This window comes from Hyla sarda, chromosome 5, assembly GCF_029499605.1.
Source record: "Hyla sarda isolate aHylSar1 chromosome 5, aHylSar1.hap1, whole genome shotgun sequence".
Classification (NCBI taxonomy): domain Eukaryota; kingdom Metazoa; phylum Chordata; class Amphibia; order Anura; family Hylidae; genus Hyla; species Hyla sarda.
This window is the reverse complement of record NC_079193.1, coordinates 44,654,426-44,681,213: the sequence shown is the minus strand read 5'-3', so window position 1 is coordinate 44,681,213 and position 26,788 is coordinate 44,654,426. Positions and strand designations below refer to the sequence as shown.

The window sequence follows — 26,788 nt, the reverse complement described above, 5'->3', positions numbered from 1 at the left end:
CCAGCCAGTTAGAATGCCCATTACTACTGCAATGGAACAGTCCCAAATTATAAGATATCACCAAAACAGCACATTATCATATCAAATATAAAAAAAAAAAAAATTTCAGGTAAAAACATTGACAGATGCTCCTCAAGAATGAAGATAAATCTTTTTATAGTATTATATTTCTATAATACTAATAATACTAATGTTATTTTTTTTTTAGTATTATATTTATATGAAAAAAAGTCTGTGTCTAGGTGAATTGTAGGACTTTAAAAAAACTTTATTTAAAAGGAACCTGTCATCACTTTCATTCTGCTTTAGCCATGAATCATGAGGGCTGTGTGCAGTGGCTTTTGCCAGTCCGGTCGCGTTTGATTGATATATCTGTCTCTTTACCCCAAGGCTATGTTCACACGTCAGAATGTCCGCACGGAGAATCTCTGTGCAGACACTGCGGGGCAACGGCGCTAGGACCACATGGGAATGTGCCGTCTTATTTTTTGTGCTGATACGAGAAATCGAAAATCCACCGTGGGCACAGTGCAGCAGAATCCCATTGAATTCCGCACGGAAATTCTGATCTGTGAACCTCGCCAAACTGGAAAAAAAACTATTAATCAAGGCTGGTGGGAGGGGAAGAAGCTGCTGGGGACAGATTATTCATGGTTCAGGCAGCATGAAAGTCATGATAGGTTCCTTTACATAGACAGACACAGTTATTGAATAGATGTTGATGAATTGATGGTTTACATGATTGGCTGGATGATTGGTTGGATGATTGGTTGGCTGGTTAATGCATAATAAACATTCTTTATGCACTTATTGTCTGACATGACTTAACTACAATATGTAGAGAACTTCCATCTAAAAATACAATACTCTAAAGAGAACCAAGCATTAGATTTTAGCTTATAATACTTGGCAATGCGTTTTATATGGTAAAATCTGTATCCTCACCATTCCCGGGGAATGTTTTTGCACACAGGTGAGGTGGTGAGATGGTGAGGATATGGAGTTATAAAGTCTTCCCAGCAACCCTGTCAGTAGTCCCCTTGGTGGTGAGCCATACTTAGCAAGTCCTATCACTCAGGCCATAGTTTTGCCCCCTTGGCTTGATTGACGGCCTGCATCATTGCTCTACGCCCTAAGCAGACCGGGCAGAGCAGTGAAGTGGGCCGTCAATCAAGCCGAGGGGGGCGTCACTACGGTCGGAGCGGCAAGACCCGAGTAAGTATAGATGACTTTATAACTTTATATCCAAAGGATAGAGAATAAGATTTCTGATCCCAAGGGTCCCTCCACTGGGGACCCTGCGATCTCTGGCATGGAACCCTAGTCATCCGTGCACGGAGCGAACTCCGCTCTCTGCCGGATTACTGGCGACTACAGCCACCACGTTCCCTCCATTCATGTCTATGGAAGTAGGAGTGATGGCTACGTAGCCATCACCCCACTCATAGACATGAATGGAGGGGGCATGGCGTGATACATAGGAGATAAGATGTTTTTCGGCAGAGTACCTCTTCAAAGGGGTCCTCCGGTGGAAAACAAATGTTTTCAAATCAACTGGTGCCAGAAAGTTATATAGATTTGTAATTTACTTCAATTTAAAAATCTTTATCCTTCCAGTACTTATCAGCTGCTGTATGCTCCGCAGGAAGTTGTGTGGTTATTTTCTTTCTGACCACTGTGCTCTCTGCTGACACCTCTGTCCGTATCAGGAACTGTCCAGAGTAGAAATAAATCACCATAGCAAACCTCACCAGCTCTGGACAGTTCCTGATGTGGACAGAGGTGTCAGCAGAGAGCACTGTGGTCAGACTGGAAAGAACTACACAACTTCCTGTAGTATACAGCAGCTGATAAGTACTGAAAGGGTTAAGATTTTTATATTGAAGTAATTTACAAATCTGTATAACTTTCTGGTACCAGTTGATTAAAAAAAATTGTTTTCCACAGGAGTACCCCTTTAAGTCAAGATGTTTACAGTCCTTTGGGAAGGAATTAGTAGATTAGTAAATTTTAAAAAGCAAGGTTATAGAGTACCATTTCTACATATTTGTGTTGGGGGAAGTATGTGATATCTATCCTAAAACCAAAAGCTTATACCGAGGCTATTATTTTATGGCCATTCAGTGATTTTTAGGACATGGTTTACAACCCAAGCCCTGTCAGCATGGCTGAAGCTGATTGAGAAGGTTACAAGATATAAAAGATTTCTTTTTGAGGAAAGAAACAAAAAATAATATGGTAAATTGTTATGGATAACTGGAAATGATAGTGGTTGGGTGTGGTTCCTTTTTTTCACAAGGGATGGGGGATGGGATAGGCAAAAATATTTGTGCATTTTATATGATGTAAATATTCTACTTAATGATGTATTTAATAATTTCTAAGTACTAACATTTATAGAACTTTGAGTTGTTGTGTTACTTTAAGAAGTACTTGGCTTGTCAACTGAATGGTTGGTTCATTACGTGACTTGATACCTGACTAAAAAGTCAAAGGGGTTATCCAGGAAAAAAATGTTTTTTGTTTTTTTTTTAGATCAACTGGCTCCAAAAAGTTAAACAGATTTGTAAATTACTTCTATTAAAATATCTTCATCCTTCCAATAATCATCAGCTGATGAATTTGAGTTGTTCTTTTCTGTCTGGCTCTCTGCTGACATCTCTGCTTGTCTCAGGAACTGCATAGAGTAGAAGAGGTTTGCTATGGGAATTTGCTTCTACTCTGGACAGCTCCCGAGACACGTGTCATTAGAGAACACTTAGACAGAAAAGAACAACTCAACTTCAGCAGCTCATAAGTACTGAAAGGATTAAGACTTTTTAATAGAAGTAATTTACAAATCTGTTTAACTTTCTGGAGCCAGATGATATATATATATATATATATATATATATATATATATATATATATATATATAAGATTTTACCTGGATAACCCCTTTAAATGGATAAATATATGTAAAAAAATGGATTTGTTTAGATTGTATAGAAAATACTCAAAGTAGACTTAAAGGGGTACTCCGGTGGAAAACTTTATTATTTTTTTTTTAAATCAACTGGTGCCAGAAAGTTAAACAGATTTGTAAATTACTTTTATTAAAAGATCTTAATCCTTCCAGTACTTATTAGCTGCTGAATACTACAGAGGAAATTATTTTCTTTTTGGAACACAGTGCTCTCTGCTGACATCATGGACACAGTGCTCTCTGCTGACATCACAAGCACAGTGCTATCTGCTGACATCTCTGTCCATTTTAGGAACTGTCCAGAGCAGCATATATGTTTGCTATGGGGATTTTCTCCTACTCTGGACAGTTCCTAAAATGGACAGAGATGTCAGCAGAGAGCACTGTGCTTGTGATTCAGCAGAGAGCTCTGTGTTTTAAAAAGAAAAGAATTTCCTCTGTAGTATTCAGCAGCTAATAAGTACTGGAAGGATTAAGATTTTTTTTAATAGAAGTAATTTACAAATCTAATAGAAAAAAGTTGCCCGGACCTTCTAAGTGAGTAAATGATGATATGGATATTAAATGAGAAATATTAAATGAATGATTGTCTGGATCGTGCTTCAATGATAATAGTATAAACAGTTTAATAAGATAGGATAAATAGACTGTAGTTAGTTACTTCTCACAGGGCCCATGTGAGAAGAACATATAAAATAAAAACAACCTTTAGGTAATAATGTACATGAAAAATATAAAATGACAATAATACCAAAAATTAAGATAATGTTATGGCATGATAATATCACTGGCATATAGTGAGTGCAGCTGGTATTTTACCGCTAATATCTACGCACCCACTGCACAATATGTTCAACAATTTATGACAGTTTTCAAATGAATGTTACCGGTCCTTTAGGCAGCAGCCTGGGCAAAAAGCGCTGCTTTCACAATGTGTAGATGGTGCCAGTACACTGCGCCCTCTGTGCAACGTCCCAGATGGTGTTGGTAAAGTCCAGTAAGGTCCTGGTAAGAGCGGAGGCGATTGGCGCTGGCAGGCGCCGGTGATTGCAGATCGCCGGGAGGACGTTGGCGCTGGCAGGCGCTAGAGATGGAAAGTCCTCACCGCTGGTTAGATGTAATCAGGGCCATAAACTGGATACGAGGAGCTCACCTCGTGTTGTCGGCGTGTGACGTCAGCTGCTGCTGGAGCCGAGTTCGTTGCACTGGAGGTAGTTGGCAATGGTGGACCGGACTGAGCCTACTACCTCCTGTGCAACGAACTCGGCTCCAGCAGCAGCTGACGTCACACGCCGACAACACGAGGTGAGCTCCTCGTATCCAGTGTATGGCCCTGATCACATCAAACCAGCGGTGAGGACTTTCCATCTCTAGCGCCTGCCAGCGCCAACGTCCTCCCGGCGATCTGCAATCACCAGCGCCTGCCAGCGCCAATCGCCTCCGCTCTACCAGGACCTTACTGGACTTTACCAACACCATCTGGGACGTTGCACAGAGGGCGCAGTGTACTGGCACCATCTACACATTGTGAAAGCAGCGCTTTTTGCCCAGGCTGCTGCCTAAAGGACCAGTAACATTCATTTGAAAATTGTCATAAATTGTTGAACATATTGTACAGTGGGTGCGTAGATATTAGCGGTAAAATACCAGCTGCACTCACTATATGCCAGTGATATTATCATGCCATAACATTATCTTAATTTTTGGTATTATTGTCATTTTATATTTTTCATGTACATTATTACCTAAAGGTTGTTTTTATTTTATATGTTCTTCTCACATGGGCCCTGTGAGAAGTAACTAACTACAGTCTATTTATCCTATCTTATTAAACTGTTTATACTATTATCATTGAAGCACGATCCAGACAATCATTCATTTAATATTTCTCATTTAATATCCATATCATCATTTACTCACTTAGAAGGTGCGGGCAACTTTTTTCTATTGGCTTGTCTTTTTGTGCAATTAGGGTATAGTTGCATGCCCCAGTTTGACCTCAGTGTGTATTGTGATTGTGAGCTGCACATACACCCCCTTTTTTCTTTTTAATTTACAAATCTGTTTAACTTTCTGGCACCAATTGATTAAAAAAAAAATGTTTTCCACTGGAGTACCCCTTTAACGACCAAAGACGTATATTCACGTCCTTGGCCGGCTCTCGCGATATAACGCGTGGTCACGCAGTGACCCCGTGTCATATCGGGTTGGTCCCGACATGTCTCTGAAGCTAATAGCGCGCTATTAACCCTTTTGCGTTCAAAGTTGAATGCCGCATCTAAAACTAAAGTAAAAGCGAGAACTCTGTGTTTTAAAAAGAAAATAATTTCCTCTGTAGTATTCAGGAGCTAATAAGTACTGGAAGGATTAAGATTTTTTAATAGAAGTAATTTACTAATCTGTTTAACTTTCTGGCACCAGTTGATTTAAAAATAAATAAATAAATAAATAAATAAAAAGTTTTCCACCAGAGTACCCCTTTAACAAGGACACAGCTATTGGATTATTGGGTTATTGAATGGTTGGATACATGGTAGTATTAGTCATAGTATCAAGTCATCATTAGTGTTGAGCGCGAATATTCGCATTCGAATATTTATCACGAATTTCGCATATTCGCAAATATGGCGACTATATCGCTAGATATTCGTAATTACGAATTTTTTTTATTTTTTTTCCCCACAGAACACATCACAGTGATCTCATCCCTCCCAGCTTCCAGCTTGTGGTCTAAAGAAGGCTCCTATATTATTTACTGTATTAGACTGGAGAGCGAATATTTGCGGATATGAGACTATGCGAATATTTGTGAATATCCTCATATTCGTGAATATTGTCACTAAAATTAGATAGGTAGATAGATAGTGACGATATTCGCGAATATGACACAACAATATTCAAAATGAAAAATGTCATAGACCCATTATCACTTCTGTATAGACCAGGAATAGCCCAAGAATTAGGAGATAGATAGATAGATGGATGGATAGATAGATAATATAGAGACATAGGTAGATAGTTATCTGCATGCGCATTTGTGCAAAGCGAAAATAAACGCGAATATGCGAATTTTGAGAATATAGGACGAATATTCGTCCATATATTCGCGAAATATCGCGAATTCGAATATGGGCAATGCCGCTCATCACTAGTCATCATAAAATACTAATGGTTACTTTAAGTAGCACTTATCTTATAATATCCATTCAATAGGACAGTGAGGGTCGCTCAGGGTAATAAGGACACATCTATTGGACTACCGGATTATTGGGCCCATGAATAGTTGGATACATGGTGGTCGTATTCATAGTATCTAGTCATCATAAGACAATGATGGTTACTATAAGGGCACTTAGCTTACAAGATAGATACATAGGGGGAGATTTATCAAAACCTGTCCAGAGGTAAAGTTGCTGAGTTGCCCATAGCAACCAATCAGATCGCTTCTTTCATTTTTCACAGGCCTTTTAAAAAATGAAAGAAGCGATCTGATTGGTTGCTATGGGCAACTCAGCAGCTTTATGTCTGGACAGGTTTTGATAAATATCCCCCATAGTACCTATTCCATAAGACAGCAAGGGTTGTTCAGGTTATCAAGGACTAGTGATGAGTGGCAGGGACCATATTCGAATTTGCAATATTTCGCGAATATTTGGATGACTATTCGTCCTATGTTCGTGAAATTCGCTATGTTCATTCTTTTTTTTAATGTGAAATTTCAGAACGAAATTCGCTTAGTGCGCATGCGCAATTATATCTTTCACCTAAAAGAAGGGAGGGATCAGTGTCCAGTCTGGAAGTGCCGGTATTCACATAAATATTCGCATAAAAAAATATATCACTATATTCTATATATTCACAGAATCGCGAAGTGCTGATATTCCCAGTAAAAATTCACATTTCAAATATTCGCGCTCAACACTATCAAGGACACAGCTATTGGGTCATTAAACGGTTGGATACATGGTCTAGTGTGTGATGTCCCAGAGACAGGAGCTGATGCTAGTACAGAGCCTGCTGGGACCTGTAGGACCCCGATAGCTGAGGAGTCATCTGATGGAGTTGTTGTGTTGATCTCTGGGGTGAGAGTTGCTGCCAGTACAACACTGCCCTGGAGATTGTGCCCCAGAATCTGGAGAATTGCTGGGATAGAGGAGCTGTGGCTGAGGCCGCCCTCTGGAACAAGGCATCGTGTTGGAGTTATCTGTGGACTTAGCTGTGGACCCCTGTGAACTGAGGAGCGGTTTTGAGGACCGGACCTCCCAGGAGACTTGAGGTACCACAAGATGTGGAGCTGTTATCTGTGGACTGTGAACAATACATTGGAGTGTGGAGTGTTGGACCCGGAGCTGAATCCCGGGATCTGCAGTTTGTTCCTTCCCTGTGCCCAGTGACTGTGCCCTTCTGTTGCCCATTGTTTGCCCAGTGACTGTGCCCTTCTATTGCCCATTGTTTGCCCAGACTCCGGATCACCCCTCATCGTGTGGATTGTGTTTTGTGATCTCTGCCAATAAACCTAGTGCTGTTCTCCCATCTCCTGCTCTGTTGATTGTGTGACAATCCTTACGTGTTGAACCCCGTCACAACTGGCGCTGCGGAATCTGTAGGCGCTATATAAATAAATAAAATAAAATAATAGTATCTAGTCATCATAAGACACTAAGGGTATGTTCACACTGGGGAATTCCCATGGAATTCCGTGAGCGGAATTACTCAAGTAGGATTCCGCACAGTGAACGTTAGCATCAGTGTGAATGGGTCTTCCGCGAGACCCGTTCACACTGCAGAATTTCAGTGGGGGACAATTCCGCCGCTGAAATTGTTCCGTGCAAAGTAAGAACATGTTCATTCTTTGCGCTGAAGTCCGCGATTACTGCATAGTCGTCATTGGTGACGGCGCAGTGCTACGCAGTCCTACTGCCGCTGGCTGCCAGGCTAAATCTCCGCTCGCTGAATTCCGCGAGCGGAGATTCAGCGACATATCCGTAGTGTGAACATACCCTAATGGATACTTTAAGAAGTACTTAGTTAACATGTTAGATACATAGTATCTATTCCATAAGACAGTGAAGGTTGCTCAGGTCACCGCTATTGGACTTTTGGACTATTGGTTCATTGAATGAATGGTTGGATACATGTTAGTAGTAGTATCTAGGCATCATAAGACACCGATGGTTACTTTAAGAAGCACTTAGCTTATAGTGTCTATTCCATACAGTGAGGGTTGCTCAAGTTAACAAGGACACAGCTATTGGATTATTAGTTGGTTGGAGACATGGTAGTAGTATTTATAGTACAGTAGATAGACAAGGGGAGATTTATCAAAGTTGTCTATTTCCCGCATCAATATAGACCAAACTATAGAGGGTTAGTCTGGTCTATTGTGCGACTAATTTATCAAAAGTCGCACGGCTCGTGATAAATTCTGTGCACAGACTTCGGGATCTATGGTTTAGACTGTATTTATACCTGCTCCAGCATGGTCTGACATTTCGGCATACTTTCAGCCGATGCAACTTGTCGCTTTTGATAAATTCAGCACCAATGCATTTTTCCGTCTAATATAGACTAGAATGCATCATGTTCTAAAAAAAAAAAAGATGCAGAAAAGTCACACATATTTAGACTGCAACTTTCTGTGCGACAAATTTAGACAGGAAAAACCAGTCTAAATCCTTTGATAAATCTCCCCCATAATATCTTTTCCATACAGGGAGGGTTGCTTCGGTTAACAAGGACACAGCTATTGGACTACTGGTTATTTGAATAGTTGGTTACATGGTAGTAGTATTTATTTTAGGGCGGGGCGGTATGGCCAAATATGTGTATCACTGTATTTTTGTAACTTATGGTGGTTCCACGGTATATAACAGTATCCCCCCCCCCCCCCAAATTAATTATTAGCCCAACGCTGCACTGTTCCCATCGGGGTACTACTCACGTCACCCGCAAGTGCTGCTCTCCTCGTCCTCCTGTTTGTTGCGGCCGCCAGCGCTGACATTCTATATCTGCATCCCTATGCCTGGGCTGCAAAGGTAAGCAAATTAACTTTAACGCACGTTCCTACGTTGGCCCACTGTCATGTAAGAAGCCGGCAGAGGCGGAACATCGCTGTGGCCGGTGATAGGCTGACGGCTCTCCGACGTTTCATTCCCTGGGAAGCTGGTCCGGACCAACAGGGAAGGTGAGTTAAAGTTTATTTTGTTTACCTTTTACCCGGGCATAAGGATACAGTCTAGAGCAGCGGTCTTCAACCTGCGGAACTCCAGATGTTGCACAACTACAACTCCCAGCATGCCCGGACTGCCGTTGGCTGTCCGGGCATGCTGGGAGTTGTAGTCTTGCAAATCTGGAGGTTGAAGACCACTGGTATAGAGTGTCAGCCGGCGGCCGCAACAAACAGGAGGACAAGGAGGGCAGCGCTTGCGGGTGACATGTGAGTAGTACCCTGATGGGGACAGCGCTGGGCTAATAATTAATTGGGGGGGGGGAGCAGAACAGCGCTCGCGGGTCACATATGGATTAGTTCCCCTATGTGGGTACAGCGCAGTGCTGGGTTGATAATTCATTCATTCCTGAGGGGGAGGGGCCAAACCGGTATTGCGGTATGGGGAAAAATTCATATTGTGCAGCACAAAAATTTTGGTATTCGGTATGAGCCGGTATACCGCCCAGCCCTAATTTATAGTATGGTATATACATAGTATATATGCCATAAGACAGGGAAGGTTGCTCAGGTTAAAAAGGTCACCGCTATTGGACTTTTGTATTATTGGTTCATTTAATGAATGGTTGGATACATGTTAGTAGTAGTAATAGTATCTAGGCATCATAAGACACTGATGGTTACTTTAAAGGGGTTATACAGGGAAAAACTTTTTTTTTTATATATCAACTGACTCCAGAAAGTCAAACAGATTTGTAAATTACTTCTATTAAAAAATCTTAATCTTTTCAGTACTTATGAGCTGCTAAAGTTGAGTTGTACTTTTCTGTCTAAGTGCTCTCTGATGACACGTGTCTCGGGAACCGCCCAGTTTAGAAGCAAATCCACATAGCAAACCTCTTCTACTCTGTGCAGTTCCCTGAGACAAGCAGAGATGTCAGCAGAGAGCACTGTTGCCACACAGAAAACAACAACTCAACTTTAGCAGCTGATAATTATTGAAAGGATTAAGATTTTTTAATAGAACAATTTTACAAATCTGTTTAACTTTCTGGAGCCAGTTGATATAAAAAAAAAGTTTTTTTCCTGGAATACCCCTTTAAGAAGCACTTAGCTTATAGTGTCTATTTCATAAGACAGTGAGGGTTGCTCAGGATAACAAGGACACAGCTATTGGATTATTAGTTCATTGGTTGGAGACATGGTAGTAGTATTTATAGTACAGTAGATACATAGTATCTATTCCATACAGTGAGGGTTGCTCAGGCTAACAAGGACACAGCTATTGGACTATTGGTTATTTGAATATTTGGATACATGATTGTAGTATTTATAATATGGTATATACATCATATCAATTATATAAGACAGTGAGGGTTGCTTCGGTTAACAAGGACACAGCTATAGGATTATTGGTTCATTGGTTGGAGACATGGTAGTAGTATTTATAATATGGTATATACATAGTATCAATTCTATAAGACAGTGAGGGTTGCTCAGGTTAACAAGGAAAGAGCTATAGGATTATTAGTTCATTGGTTGGAGACATGGTAGTAGTATTTATAGTACAGTAGATACATAATATCTATTGCATACAGGGAGGGTTGCTCAGGATAACAAGGACAGAGCTATTGGACTATTGGTTATATGAATAGTTGCATACATGGTAGTAGTATTTATAGTATGATATATACATAGTATCTATTCTATAAGACAGTGAGGGTTGCTCAGGATAACAAGGACACAGCTTTTGGACTATTGGTTATATGAATAGTTGCATACATGGTAGTAGTATTTATAGTATGGTATATACATAGTATCTATTCTATAAGACAGTGAGGGTTGCTCAGGATAACAAGGACACAGCTATAGGATTATTTGTTCATTGGTTGGAGACATGGTAGTAGTATTTATAGTACAGTAGATACATAGTATCTATTCCATACAGGGAGGGTTGCTCAGGATAACAAGGACACAGCTATTGGACTATTGGTTATATGAATAGTCGGATACATGGTAGTAGTATTTACAGTATGGTATATACATAGTATCTATTCTATAAGACAGTGAGGGTTGCTCAGGATAACAAGGACACAGCTATAGGATTATTAGTTCATTGGTTGGAGACATGGTAGTAGTATTTATAGTACAGTAGATACATAGTATCTATTCCATACAGTGAGGGTTGCTCAGGATAACAAGGACACAGCTATTGGACTATTGGTTATATGAATAGTCGGATACATGGTAGTAGTATTTATAGTATGGTATATACATAGTATCTATTCTATAAGACAGTGAGGGTTGCTCAGGATAACAAGGACACAGCTATAGGATTATTAGTTCATTGGTTGGAGACATGGTAGTAGTATTTATAGTACAGTAGATACATAGTATCTATTCCATACAGGGAGGGTTGCTCAGGATAACAAGGACACAGCTATTGGACTATTGGTTATATGAATAGTTGGAGACATGGTAGTAGTATTTATAGTATGGTATATACATAGTATCTATTCTATAAGACAGTGAGGGTTGCTCAGGATAACAAGGACACAGCTATCGGATGGGTGGTTTGGACTTGGCTGAATAAATGAACAGACAGACAGACACATGAATTGATTTGTTCACATTGTATAGGAAACACTCTACACAGACTTACAACTCTACATCCGGCCGGCGTGACCTGACCAAGAAGCAGGGTTCTAATTTAATCTGAAGCGAACCTTGTCCAACCTTGATACACTGGAACTGACACGGCGACACTGTTACTATACGATACTCCAGCTGATAGAGAGGGAAGGATTCACAGCACACCCTGCAACTAAAGTAGACGACGCCGCAATTGGTCAACATTGAAGTGACGGACATTCTTCGACACCTCATACGCTTCTGCTGTAAAAACAAAAAATCAAAACACTGGCTAACTCTTCTCTCCTGTGTGCAGTGCGGAGGGTCAGCCGTGTGTGACACCTCGGAGACATGACTGGATCTACCCTGGCTGGACAGTAGTTTTGTCAGTGAAATATGTCTGATATGTCTGAGGCAGAACCCCACCTCTGGTGAAGAAGCTGCACACACACACACACACACCAAAAAAAAATGCCACAGTCAAGTACCCAAAAAAGCACCAGCACCGGTTAAGCGAAGGCTACCATGCCAACAAAAGTGCCTCCATAAGACATCATTCATATCATCAAGTAGAAACAGGGGATCTCTCACTTGTTTCTATAGGACTGAAGGTTATCTCACATGATACAGCAGCAAGGTTTTTGGGTGCCACAGTCTGGATGACATTGAGTATTCAATTTCTTTCCCAGACGGGTCCAAAAATCTTGCAAGGATACAAGGAACATGCCTAAAATCCAGAGAGAAACTTAGCTTCAGTTTATCACAGGCAGCTGCTGACTGGCTTCTTTCTTTTTTCTCTCTCTCTCTTCTTCTTCTTCTTGCTGTGGATTCTGCTGCTCTACATTTCGCAGGCGTCCAATGACTTTGAAGATATAAACGTCTCTTCTAATGCATCTATGCAGCGGCAAGGGAAAATAGGAGGTTGCATTTTTTTTAGGAGATGCTAAAGGAAAAGACAGAAGACTTACCTTGGGAGTCCCCCCATGCTTGCATCCTTCTACTTGGTGTGCAGCAGCTACAGAATTGTAATCCAGCACTGCATGAAGCTACTGCTGAGCATGCCTAGTAAATGCAGTCACTTGGAAAGCAACTAGGAAAAGGATAAGGTTCCCTCAACAGCTTCACGATTTTGCCACCAGACTGAAAGTTTTAAAGGTGCAAAACGCAGAAGTTTTTTTTTTTTTTGGGGGGGGGGGTCTTATTATTATATTTTAGGGGTGCAGTGCAGACAATAAAGGCCAATGTCGTGATTCTGACTTGCATTCAATGGTCTACAGCACTGGCATCCAAACTGTGGACCTCTAGCTGTTGTGAAACTACAACTCCCAGCATGCCCGGACAGCCGTTGGCTGTCCGGGCATGCTGGGAGTTGTAGTTTCACATAGTGATGAGCAGCATAAGCCATATTCGAATTAGTGATATTCGTCCTATATTCACGGATTTCCCATGTTTGTTCTCTTTTTTTTTATGCAAAAATTCGTAATGAAATTCGCATAGTGCGCATCACCTAAAAGAAGGGAGGGATCAGCGTCCAGTCTGGAAGTGCCGATATTCCTATAAATATTTGCATAAATTTGCATTAAAAAAAACCTTGAATATTGGTCATTACAAATACGTATCACTATATTCTAAATATTCGCCAGGAAATCGCGAGGTGCTGATATTCACATAAATATTTGCATAAATTTGCACAGAAAAACACGAATATTCGTCATTACAAATATATATCACTATATTCTAAATATTCGCGAAATTGCGAAGTGCCGATGTTAAAATAATTATATTCACATAAATATTTGCATAAATTTGCACAAAAAAATAGGAATATTCGTCATTACAAATATATATATCACTATATTCTAAATATTCGCAAAATCGCGAGGTGTCGGTAAAAATTAGCATTTCGAATATTCGCGCTCAACAAAATATTAACATAAATATTTGCATAAATTTGCGCACAAAAAAAAACAGGAATATTCGTGATTACAAATATATATCACTATATTCTAAATATTCGCAAAATCACGAGGTGCCGGTAAAAATTTGCATTTCGAAAAAAGTTTTGCAACAGCTGGAGGGCCAAAGTTTTGAGACCGCTGGTTTAGGCGTAGGAAGTTTATATATGATACTGTTGGGGCAGAACTGAATTCACATACTCAACTCTGCTACATCTGACAAATTCAGCTTTGCTACCAAAGCAGAAATGGTGCCGGAGGTGTGGGATAAATTAGATGAATCCACACTAGGGCAAGGAAATTTTATGCAGCAGGAAAATGTTTCCCCAAACAGTGTGCCTCCAGCTGTTGCGAAACTACAACTCCCAGCATGCCCGGACAGCGGTTTGCTATCTGGGCATACTGGGAGTTGTTGTTTTGCTACATCTGGAGGGTCCACAGTTTGGAAACTGCTGGTCTACAGACAAATTCAATAAATTGCAAAAATGTTGGCATATACAGTTTTTAGTTGGGGCAGGACTGAACTCACATACTCAGCTCTGCTACATCTGACAAATTCAATTCTTCTACAGGAGGAGTGGGATGAATGAGGTGGATTACTAACAAGACATATCCTTACTAGGTCAAGAAGTTTTCTGCAGTAGAACAGTGTTTCTCAACCAGTGTGCCTCCAACTGTTGCGAAACTACAAAGCCCAGCATGGGAGTTGTAGTTTCGCTATATCAGGAAATCCACAGTTTGGAGATCACTGGTCTACAGACAACTTCAATAAATTGCAGAAAATTAGGCATATTCCGTTTATATATAATACTGTTGGGGCAGAACTGAATGCACATACTCAGCTCTGCTTCCTCTGACAAATTCAGCTCTGCTACCTCTGACAAATTCAGCTCTGCTACCTCTGACAAATTCAACTCTGCTACATCTACAGACAATTTAATTAATTGCAAAAAATTAGGCATATGCAGTCAATACTACTTTTAATAGAGTTTACAATACTGTTGGGGAAGAACTGAACTCACACACCCAGCTCTGCTACATCTGACGAATTCAGCTCATGAGCAGAAATTGTGCCGGAAGTGCGTAATGAATGAGATGGATTACTAATAGGACCTACCCTCACTAGGTCTTTATGCAGTAAAACAATGTTTCCAAAACAGTGTGCCTCCAGCTGTTGCAAAACTACAACTTCCAGCATGTCCAGAAAGCGGTTGGAAAACACTGCTGTAGAATAATCATGGATTCCAGTATAATGTTCAACACAATGTGTCAAAAAGCTTGTACTTCATTTAAAAATAACCAATAATTCCAATGAAACTTTTCATATTGGTGGAAATGACAAAAACTTTTCAGTGCTGCAGGGTCAAATTTCCATATTGAATAGCTAAAAATAAGACTTACCCACTATGTATTATTTACATAGGACTGCTTTAATAAACCTAATAATGTAGTGTTGCAAAACTACAACTCTCAGCAAGCCAAAGGCTGTCAGGGCATGCTGGGATTTGTAGTTTTGCATCAGCTAGACAGCCACAGTTTGGAGAACACTTCATTAATGGAAATAACAAATTTGTGTTGCACATATACACAAATTAGAATATTAATTTAAATTTTACAATATTCATTAAAATATTGTACATTTCTTGAAGGTACTATAGGCAAACTGGGGATGAGGGTTATAATATATTGTCCCAAGACTTAGTTTTAACCAAATACATAGCCGATAGGACTATCCTAGCTAGAGATACAGATGTAGCAGAGCTGAGTTTGTCGTTCGGTGCAGTTTACAATGCTCTATTGCAGAAACAGTGTGCCCCCAGCTGTTGCAAAACCACAACTCTCAGCATGCAGGGATTCACAAAATATCAGTAGGAGAATCCCGGTGTCTTGCTTTAGGCATGCCTTAAGCCAGTGTTTCCCAACCAGGGTGCCTCCAGCTGTTGCAAAACTACAACTCTCAGCATGTAGGGATTAACCAAATATCAGAAGGAGAATCTCTGTGTCTTGCTTAGAAATGCTTTGGGCCAGTGTTTTGCAACTAGGGTTCCTCCAGCTGTTGCAAAACTACAACTCCCAGCATGCTGGGAGTTGTAGTTTTGTAACAGCTGGAAGCTCTCTGGTTGGAAAACACTGCCTTTAGGATTTGCACTAGATTGCTGGGAGTTGTAGTTTTGTAACAGCTGGAGGCTCTCTGATTGGAAAACACTGCCTTTAGGATTTGCACTAGATTGCTGGGAGTTGTAGTTTTGTAACAGCTGGAGGCTCTTTGATTGGAAAACACTAGCTTTAGGATTTGCACTAGATTGCTGGGAGTTGTAGTTTTGTAACAGCTGGAGGCACTCTTGTTGGGAAAGACTGCCTTAGGATTTGAACTAGCTTGCTGGGAGTTATAGTTCTGCAACAGCTGGAGACACCCTGTTCGGAAAACACCGCTCTATCGGCACACCCACAAAGGACTGCAGATATATCAACCTATTTAACCCATATTCTTGTTGCCAGCCTTATCTTGAGTTCTGCCAAAATATGACATTGCATTTTTTTTTTCTGCACTATATGCAGTGCAGGCAGATACAAACGTAAAAAAAAAAGAAAAAAGAAAAAAAGGGGGTGTGGGGACAGCACATTGTGCAGAAAAGCGTATGCAACTTGGATCTAATACAAATTAAGGAATGCATTTATGGAAATAGATGCATCCCTACTGTCAGCAAGATCTGCATCGTATGCTGTAAAAAAAAACTAGGCAAATGCACTAGCGATGCAGGGACCAATAAAACTGCAAGCTTTTTTATTTCTGTTACTATAGGAAATGGGGCAGGATGTCAGCGAATGTGTTCCTATGGAAGGGGGGGAATGGTAATGTGCATGTATGGCCGCCTGTCTAGAATTGGGCGACCGTGGAGAGAAGCAGCTGGAAGCGAAGAAACATTTAAACAATTTTCTGAGCCGCACTTATTTCTGCATCTCTCCTTGTCCCTTCCTACGTTCCCCTCCCTGAAGTCCTCGTCTCTCCGCCAATCCCGTCCTGTTGTTAGGCAGAACACGTCATTCATAAAGCATAACAATGACAGCTGGAACAGTCCATGTTTTTTTTTTTGTCACCGAGTACCTGTGAGGTATTGGGGATTGTCCCTGTAAGAAGACGGATACATTGTATCATTTTGATGAAAAATATTTACAATTTGTGTCCCCCCCTTTGCATAATATGGATAGGGATACCCCCATCTTTGGAGAAGGAGTAACTGTTACGGATCTAACAAAACACATGATGAACTATGCGAGAATACAAAGGTCCCCAGGGCGGCACACTGTTCCAGCCCAAAGCCAGAAGTGGCTGAGCTGAATTTGTCATTTAACTCTTTCAGTGTCACACGGCAATGGTGACTCTCAGAGTAGGGAGAATGCAGCAGGTGTAGCTGCGTAACACATAGAATCCAGAGTGTGACAAGTGACAAAATCTGCTACATTATATTACTGTGGTAATGTTTACATTTTGTATCCTCCTTTTGCATAATATTTACATGGACACACCCTACTCACACACTACATTTTTATTATGGCAGAAATATTTATATTTTAATAACTGGACATAGAATCTGAATCGGAGCACTCACCCAATCACTTCTAGTACCGGGGACTTCTGAGATGTTATCCTCTTCGGATGGTGGCGGGGAGGCGGTAGATGGTAACGGGGGAGTTCAGACGCTGGCCATGTACCGTAACATGCCGCTTGGCGCTTCATGAGGCCACACTCCATCGGGAGTGAAGGGCCACGCGGGCCACGGACCGTATCACGACGCTTGGTGCTTCGCGAGGCCGCACTCCATCAGGAGTGAAGGGCCACGCTGGCCACAGACCGTATCACGCCGCTTGGTGCTTCGTGAGGCCGCACTCCGTCAGGAGTGAAGGGCCACGCTGGCCACGGACCGTATCATGCCGCTTGGTGCTTCGTGAGGCCGCACTCCATCAGGAGTGAAGGGCCACGCTGGCCACGGACCGTATCACGCCGCTTGGCACTTCGTCAGGCCGCACTCCGTCAGGAGTGAAGGGCCACGCTGGCCACGGACCGTATACCGCCGCTTGGCACTTCGTCAGGCCGCACTCCTGACGGAGTGCGGCCTGACGAAGTGCCAAGCGGCGTGATACGGTCCGTGGCCAGCGTCTGAACTTCCCGGTTACCATCTACCGCCTCCCCGCCCCCATCCGAAAAGGATAACATCTCAGAAATTGCCGAAACTAGAAGTGATTGAGTGAGTGCTCCGATTCATATTCTATGTACAGTTATTATTATTCCAATGGACTCTTTCTTCACGTGAGCACCATCCCTGGTTCCACTAGTGCATCTCAGGTGCGTGGACATTTCTATTAATTTTTTTCAGTGCGTTTTTTTTTTTTTTTTGCCTTTAGATTGTTGGTCAATATTTATATTTTGTATCCTCTTATGCATAATATTCATAGGAACACCCCCTTCACTGCTACATTTTATTATAGTAGGAATGTTTACATTGTGTATCTTCTTTTGCATAATATATACATGGACACACCTCCTACTTTGCTACATTACATTATAGTGGACATGTTTATATTTTGTATCCTCATTTGTATAATATTTATATGGACACTCCCCCTACTCTGCTATATTTTATTACAGAGGAACTGTTTTCATTTTATATCCTTGTTTGCATAATATTTATATGGACACCCCCTTTGCAGAAGGATGAACTGTTACTCATGTAACAACATATAAACTATGTTAGAATACACATACTAAATGATAGAATGTTTTTTATTGCATATTCATCACTAGACTAATGGCTACTCCAAACTACTAGAATACATTGAAAAATAAGGGCTCCTAGAAACAGGTTGTGTTTGTTTTGCACAGAGTATGGAGAGTGTATTGTTTACTCCAAGGCAGGCAGCAGAAACAAGCAATGGAAGGGGATTCCCAGTGTGGTAGAGAGTGTGATGCAAAGGGCAGATGGCATTACCCCCATGATGTCAGGGCGTGGTTTATCCTTGATAACATATAAGGTATACATAACGTGAGATCCTGGGCTAGGCACGGGGGCAATGACTCTGACGCCAAGTTACAGATAACAGTAGCTTTACGGATTGTAGTCTATACAGTTCAGCCAGGGCACATGGAGGTGACCAGTGTCTCAGAAACCTTAAGGGCTTGCTGGGACTTGTAGTAGATGGGGTCAATTTAATGCAGACCACACAGACTTGACAAATGATGACTGTGACTGACTTGACTGATGACTGACAATACTGAGATTGTGGTTACTTGCAGCTTCTTGTGGCTGTAGAATGGACTTGAGGCTCCTATGACTCTGGACTCTCTCTAGGACTCGACTTGACCTCAGCAAAGACATTTAGGGAACAAGAGAGAACTAGCTCCATAGGTCACCCATAGGTCACCCCTGGGATCACCTGGTCACTGGTACCTTTTGGGTAACAATCACATGACAAGTCACATGGTAACAGTCAAAGTGACAATGATTTCTGAACACATTACATGGTATAATATATATGCAAGGGGGCCCAGGGGACACTGTAGGGAGACTGCCTGACAGGGCAGCAAGGGTACGGGGTAACACCTCCCATACTGGGCCACCACGCTAGCAAGCACTGAATTTCCAGGCAAGAAAATCCTCCAGTGCTAGGCAACTAACAGCATTAAGGAAAGGAGTCCCTAATGCAGTGTTTATCAATCAAGGTGCCTCCAGTTTTTGCAAAACTACAACTCTCAGCATGCCCAGACCAGGGGGCCTCCAGCTGTTGCAAAACTACAAATACCAGCATGGCCAGACAGCTGAACCTCCAGTGTTTGGCAACTAACAGCACCGAGGATGGGAATCCCTAAATCAGTGTTTTCCAACCAGGGTGCCTCCAGCTGTTGCAAACCACAATTCCCAACATGCTCAGACCAGGGTGCTTCCGGCTGTTACAAAACTACAACTCCAAGCATGCCTGGACAAATGAACCTCCAGCACTAGGCAACTAACAGCATTAAAGGAATACTGTAGTGGAATATAACTTATCCCCTATGCGAAGGAGGGGATTGATCGCTGGGAACCCCCGCGATCTCCTGTATGGGGCCGTGGCAGTCCACAGGAAGGGGGCAGTCCTTCCCCTCATGACGCGGTGGCCGAATCGCTCCCTCCATGTATCCCATAGAAATACATAGAGGGGGCGTGTCTGCCGCGGCTTCCTGCTGGGTACGGCACGACGCTTCCTTCGGACTGCTGCAGCCCCGTACAGGAGATCACGGGGTCCAGTGGTCAGACCCCCCCCCCCCCCCCACGATCTATAACTTATCCCCATCCTTCAGATAGGGGATAAGTTGTATTCCGCTACAGTACTCCTTTAAGGAAAGGCAGTGTTTTCCAACCAAGGTGCCTCCAGATGTTGCAAAACTCCCAGCATGGCTGGATAGCTAAACCTCCAATGCTAGGCAACTAACGGCATTGAGGATAGGAATCCTTAAAGGAGATGTCCAGTGGTGAAAAACTTATCCCCTGGGGCCCCCCGCGATCTCCTGTACGGGGCCCCGGCTCGCTGGCCAGATAGCACATGAAGCGGCGGCTGACACGCCCCCTCAATACATCGCTATGGCAGAGCTGGAGATTGCTGAAGGCAGTGCTCCAGCTCTCCCATAGAGTTGTATTGAGGGAGCGTGTCAGCCGCAGCTTCGTGCGGTGGTCAACACTCCCCCTTCCCGCTGTCAGGGGCCCTGTACAGGAAATTGCGGGGGGGCCCAACAGTAAGACCCCCCGCGATCTGAAACTTATCCCCTATCCTTAGGATAGGGGATAAGTTTTTCACCACTGGACTACTCCTTTAATGGAGTGTTTTCCAACTAGGGTGCCTCCAGCTGTTCGAAAACTACAACTCCGAGCATGCCGAGATGGATAAACCTTCAGAGTTAAGCAACTAACAGCATTGAGGATAGGAATCTCTAATGCAGTGTTTCCCAACCAAGGTCCCTTCAGCTGTTGCAAAATTACAACTACCAGCATGCCCAAACTGCCGAACCTTTAGTGCAGGGCAACTAACAGCATTGAGGATAGGAATCCCTATAAAGTGTTTCCCAACCAAGGAGCCTCCAGCTGTTGCAAAACTACAACTCCCAGCAAGCTTGGACAGCCGAAGGCTGTCCGGGCATGCTGGGAGTTGTAGTTTTGTAACACCTGGAGGTCCGCAGGTTGGAGACCACTGCACTAGCCCATTAGTTCCCTATACCATTAAAGAAGGGAGGATCAATATTCGAAGAGCAGAGAGGGATGCAGTGATCACTGTGATGTGTCCTGTGAACAAAAAAAAAAAATTTGATATGATGTACATCTTGGTAAAACAATACTATTATACTTCATAAAAATGTGTTATCTCCTTTCTATAAAAATCACTAGGGGTCCCCATACTATCCAGAACATGGTCCAGTCTGGCTGCAGTATCATCTTTGTCCCAGATTAAGCACAGGCATGGACAAAATCCAGGAAGTGAGGGTGGGACTAGCACTCTCTGTGCTCACTCCTGTTCTATCAGACAGCAGGGGGGGGGGGGGTTACAGAGCAGCCTGCAGTGATTGGATGAAAAGACCCAGCCCAGCACAGCAGACTCAGGGAGGAAGTGCATGCATGGTGAGTAAGGGCAGGATCAGTGCTTGCTTCGGACACACCCCTTCCTGAGCAAAGGATGTCAGAATGAGGGAGCAGCAGAACAGAGGGATTTGTGAGCCAAATACAGAATCTAAACACATAAAAAGACATGTAAAGCATCTGCATGACCTAGTGAGTAACATATGGAAGCATATATTTTTTTTTTGTGATATGACAGGAACACTTTAAGGACACAACTCCTTTACATTTTTTTAATTTTTGGTATTATTTATATGGGAACATTGAAGAAAAATTTTGCTAATTTTGAGGGGTTTTGTTGTTACGTAGTGCACTTTATGGTAAAACAGACACAGTATTTTCATTATGTGGGTCAATACAATTGAACCAAAACCCATGTTTATATGCTTTTCTATTATTATACTACTTAACCCCTTAAGGACACATGACGTACTGGAACGTCATGTATCCGCTCCCGATCTATAGCGGGTTGGGTCCGGCCTCTAACAATGGCCGGGACCCGTGGCTAATAGCGCGTGGCATTGATCGCTGTGCCGCGCGCTATTAACCCTTTAGACGCGGCGTTTAAAGTTGAACGCAGCGTCTAAAGTGAAAGTGAAACCATGCCGGTTAGCCCGGTGGGCTGTTCAGGATAGCCGCAGCGAAATCGCGGCATCCTGAACAGCTTTCAGGACAGCAGGAGGGTCCCTACCTGCCTCCTTGCTGTCCGATCGCCGAATGACTGCTCAGTGCCTGAGATCCAGGCATGAGCAGTCAAGCGGCAGAATCATCGATCAGTGGTTTCCTATGAGAAACCAGTGATCAATGATAAAGATCAGTGTGTGCAGTGTTATAGGTCCCTATGGGAGCTATAACACTGCAAAAAAAAAGTTAAAAAAAAAAGTGAATAAAGATCATTTAACCCCTCCCCTATTAAAAGTTTGAATCACCCCCCTTTTCCCATAAAAAAAAAAAAAAACACAGTGTAAATAAAAATAAACATATATGGTATCACCACGTGCGGAAATGTCCGAATTATAAAAAATATATTGTTAATTAAACTGCACGGTCAATGGCGTACGCGCAAAATAATTCCAAAGTCCAAAATAGTGCATTTTTGGTCACAATCAATAAGTCCTATCAACGCAAAAATGGTACCGTTAAAAACTTAAAAAATTAGCCCTCATACCGCCCCATACGTGGAAAAATAAAAAAAAGTTATAGGGGTCCGAAAATGACAATTTTAAACGTATTAATTAATTTCCTGCATGAAGTTATGATTTTTTCCAGAAGTACGACAAAATCAAACCTATATAAGTAGGGTATCATTTTAATCGTATGAACCTACAGAAGATAAGGTGTTATTTTTACCAAAAAATTTACTGTGCAGAAACGGAAGTCCCCAAAAGTTACAAAACAGCGTTTTTTTTTTCCAATTTTGTCTCACAATGATTTTTTTTTCCGTTTCACCCTAGATTTTTGGGCAAAATGACTGACGTCATTACAAAGTAGCATTGGTGGTGCAATAAATAAGCCATCATATGGATTTTTAGGTGCACAATTGAAAGAGTTATGATTTTTTAAAGACAAGGAGCAAAAAACGAAAATGCAAAAACGGAAAAAACCCCGGTCCTTAAGGGGTTAAAAAAAACAAAATAAATATGCTTCAAAAAGCCCTATTCTGACCCCCTACAACTTTTTCACTTTTTCATATACAGGGCTGTATGAGGGCTCATTTTTTTGCACTGTGACCTTTTTATAAGTTTTGTTTAGATGGGACTTTTTGACCACTTATTATTAGTTTGTTTCTGATATATATGATGTAACAAAATATCGGAAATTCTGGCATTTGGTATCCTTTTACGTTTACCCTATTCACCTCGCAGGATCATAAACATTACATATAGTTTGGACATTTTCGCACGCTGCGTTACCGAATATGTTAATGTTTATTTTTATTTACATTATTTTATTTTAAAAAACTCGAAAAGGGGGTGATTCAAACTTTTATTAGGGGAGGAGCTTAGTTACAATTATTAATACCATTTTTTAATTATTTTATTTACATTTTTTTGTCACCATAGGGGACGATTAGCTGCAATCTTTCCGTTGCAAACACTGTTCAATGCTGTGCCATAGTATAGCATTGATCCGTGTTATCGGCGCTCTGCTTCTCCAGTCTGGTGAGTCCTGGCTGCTGATAGCAGCCATTACTCACCGGCAATGAAGAGGGCACAGCTTTTCAGCTTCCTTCAATGTCTCATAGCAGAAGTATGTACACCCTGCTCTCTATATGGCCCTTTGGCCAGTTCCCCCCGTCTTGTTTTGTAGCAATGCAGGTCATCTGTAGATGGGAATCCTACAAAGATACTTATTAATCCAGTTTTTCCCAACCAGTGTGCCTCCAGCTGTTGCAAAACTACATCTCCCAGTATGCACGGACAGCCAACGGCTGTCCGGGCATGCTGGGAGTTGTAGTTTTGCAACAGCTGGAGGCACATTGTGTCACAATCACACCCTATCGGTCCAGCTAAGACGCTAGAGAGAGTGTGATGGTGCAAGGGTTAAAGCCGCCAGACCACTGGGTATCCACTACAAGTCCCAGCAAGTCACCAAATTAACCCTTAGATAGACGTGTTTTACCAGAGCCTCCTTCAGAAAGGTGAGCTCATATATTTAGAGATCAAAGACCAGAGCTGATTAATTAAACATTTAATCTGATAAAAGGTATCACAGTGCTATATATATATATATATATATATATATATATATATATATATATAAATACAGGAACAAATGACATACAGGTACAAAAATATATAAAAGAGTTTTGCAAGACAAGTTCAGAAAACAAAAGATGAAGTTCTTACAGCATGATGGTATAGCAGTTCCAAGAGAGTGAGTTTCAGCTGTTCTTAGGATGGCCTTGTCAGCTTGTTGCACAGCTTTTAACAACCAACTTTGAGTCTAGCATTGTTTTAAAATAACATATCTGCTTTCTTGGGAGGGAGACTCCATTCCCCCCTCCCCTCTGGTCTTCTCTCTTCCTGGCCCCTTATCTGTTTGATTATATGATGGGACCAGAGTGCACAACTTCAAAGGAGATACCAAGACAGCCACACCTCCAATAAAATGGAATACACAAAACACAGTCTGAATGACCCCTCACCCATGTCTTAGTTTATACACAGATATAACTTATAATACACATATAGGATTTTAATAATCAGGCCTTGGGCCTGACACTGTGCATGACAATAGTCTCAGTCTTAGGTGCAGCATTGTGTCCTATATTCCTAGAGCTATTGCTCTCCCCTTAGAGAACACGATATTTTATTGATAGGAACCGCATGAGGATAGAGGAAAGTAGAGCATCCCCATCCTTCACTCCTTCCTCCTCTTATGTAATGTTGTCTACAGAGCGGCAATGTTATTTCACAGCTATCACCTGTCCTCCCGGAAAAGAATGCAACTTGTGCAGAGGCCATATTGTTCACACTTGAATTAATGCATTTTAGATTTAAAGGGGACATGTCATGTTAAAGGGGTTATCCAGGAATAGGAAAACAGAGCTAATTTCTTTTTTTTTAAATGCTCCCCGTCTGTCTCCAGGTTGGGTGTGGCTCTGCAGCTCAGTTTCATTGAATTGAATGGAGCCAAGTTGTAATACCACACCCAGAAGAAAGATGAAACCCAGCACTCACCAGTAACGCACAGTGAAGATTTATTATGCCATAGTGTCGTACAAGTAATACCACACCCAACCTGGAGACAGATAGGCAGCTGTTTTTGAAAGAAATCAGCTCAGTTTAATTTTTATTCCTGGATAACCCCTTTAAAGGGGTACTCCACTGGGAAAAAATTTTTTAACCAACTTGTGCCAGAAAGTTAACCCCTTAAGGACACATGATGTACTGGAACGTCATGTGTCGACTTCCGATCTATAACGGGTCGGGCCCGGCCTCTAACAACAGCCGGGACCTGTGGCTAATAGCGCGCGGCATTGATCGCTGTGCCGCGCGCTATTAACCCTTTAGACGCGGCGTTCAAAGTTGAACGCCGCGTCTAAAGTGAAACCGAAAGTATGCCGGCTAGCTCAGTGGGCTGTTCGGGATAGCCGCGGCGAAATCGCGGCATCCCGAACAGCTTACAGGACAGCGGGAGGGCCCCTACCTGCCTCCTCGCTGTCCGATCGCCGAATGACTGCTCAGTGCCTGAGATCCAGGCATGAGCAGTCATGCGGCAGAATCATTGATCACTGGTTTCTTATGAGATACCAGTGATCAATGTAACAGATCAGTGTGTGCAGTGTTATAGGTCCCTATGGGAGCTATAACATTGCAAAAAAAAAGTGGAAAAAAAAAAGTGAATAAAGATCATTTAACCCCTCCCCTATTAAAAGTTTGAATCACCCCCCTTTTCCCATAAAAAAAAAACACAGTGTAAATAAAAATAAAAATAAACATATATGGTATCGTCGCGTGCGGAAATGTCCGAATTATAAAAATATATTGTTAATTAAACCGCACGGTCAATGGCGTGCGCGCAAGAAGATTCCAAAGTCCAAAATAGTGAATTTTTGGTCACTTTTTATATCATGAAAAAATGAATAAAAAGGGATCAATAAGTCCTATCAATGCAATGGTACTGTTAAAAACTTCAGATCACGGCGCAAAAAATGAGCCCTCATACCGCCCCATACACGGAAAAATGTAAAAGTTATAGGGGTCAGAAGATGACAATTTTAAACGTATAAATTTTCCTGCATGAAGTTATGATTTTTTCCAGAAGTCCGACAAAATCAAACCTATATAAGTAGGGTATCATTTTAATCGTATGGACCTACAGAATAAATATCAGGTGTCATTTGTACCGAAAAATTTACTACATAGAAACGGAAGCCCCCAAAAGTTACAAAATGGTTTTTTTTTTCAATTTTGTCTCACAATGTTTTTTTTCCTGTTTCACTGTATATTTTAGGGCACAATGACTGACATCATTACAAAGTAGAATTGGTGGCACAAAAAATAAGCCATAATATGGACTTTTAGGTGCAAAATGTAAAGAGTTATGATTTTTTAAAGGCAAGGAGCAAAAAACGAAAATGCAAAAACGGAAAACCCCCGGTCCTTAAGGGGTTAAACAGATTTGAAAAATACTTCTAATAAAAAAAAATCTTAATCCTTCTAGTAGTTATCAGCTGCTGTTATAATCCACAGGAAGTTTTTTTCTTTTTGGATTTCCTTTCGGTCTTACCACAGTGCTCTCTGCTGACACCTCTGTCCATTTTAGGAACTGTCCAGAGTAGGAGCAAATCCCCTTAGGAAACCTATCCTGCTCTGGACAGTTCCTAAAATGGACAGAGGTGTCAGCAGAGAGCACTGTGGTCAGGCAGAAAGGAAATCCAAAAAGAAAAGAACTTCCTGTGGATCATAACAGCAGCTGATAAGTA

At 41.7% G+C, this 26,788-nt stretch overlaps 1 protein-coding gene across 3 annotated transcripts in view; it reads right to left on the bottom strand.

Moving 5' to 3' along the window:
• The window catches only part of JCAD (junctional cadherin 5 associated), a 148,405-nt gene extending 135,538 nt beyond the window's left edge, over nucleotides 1–12,867 (bottom strand). Inside the window, exon 1 of one of the 3 annotated variants that reach the window (XM_056519423.1) lies at nucleotides 12,731–12,867. The gene's annotated coding sequence lies outside the window, so the exon portion shown is untranslated. Of the gene's footprint in view, nucleotides 1–12,353; nucleotides 12,490–12,730 lie in introns of those variants that run through there. The other 2 variants (XM_056519425.1, XM_056519424.1) reach the window with 2 other exon arrangements.
• Nucleotides 12,868–26,788: the final 13,921 nt, after the last annotated feature.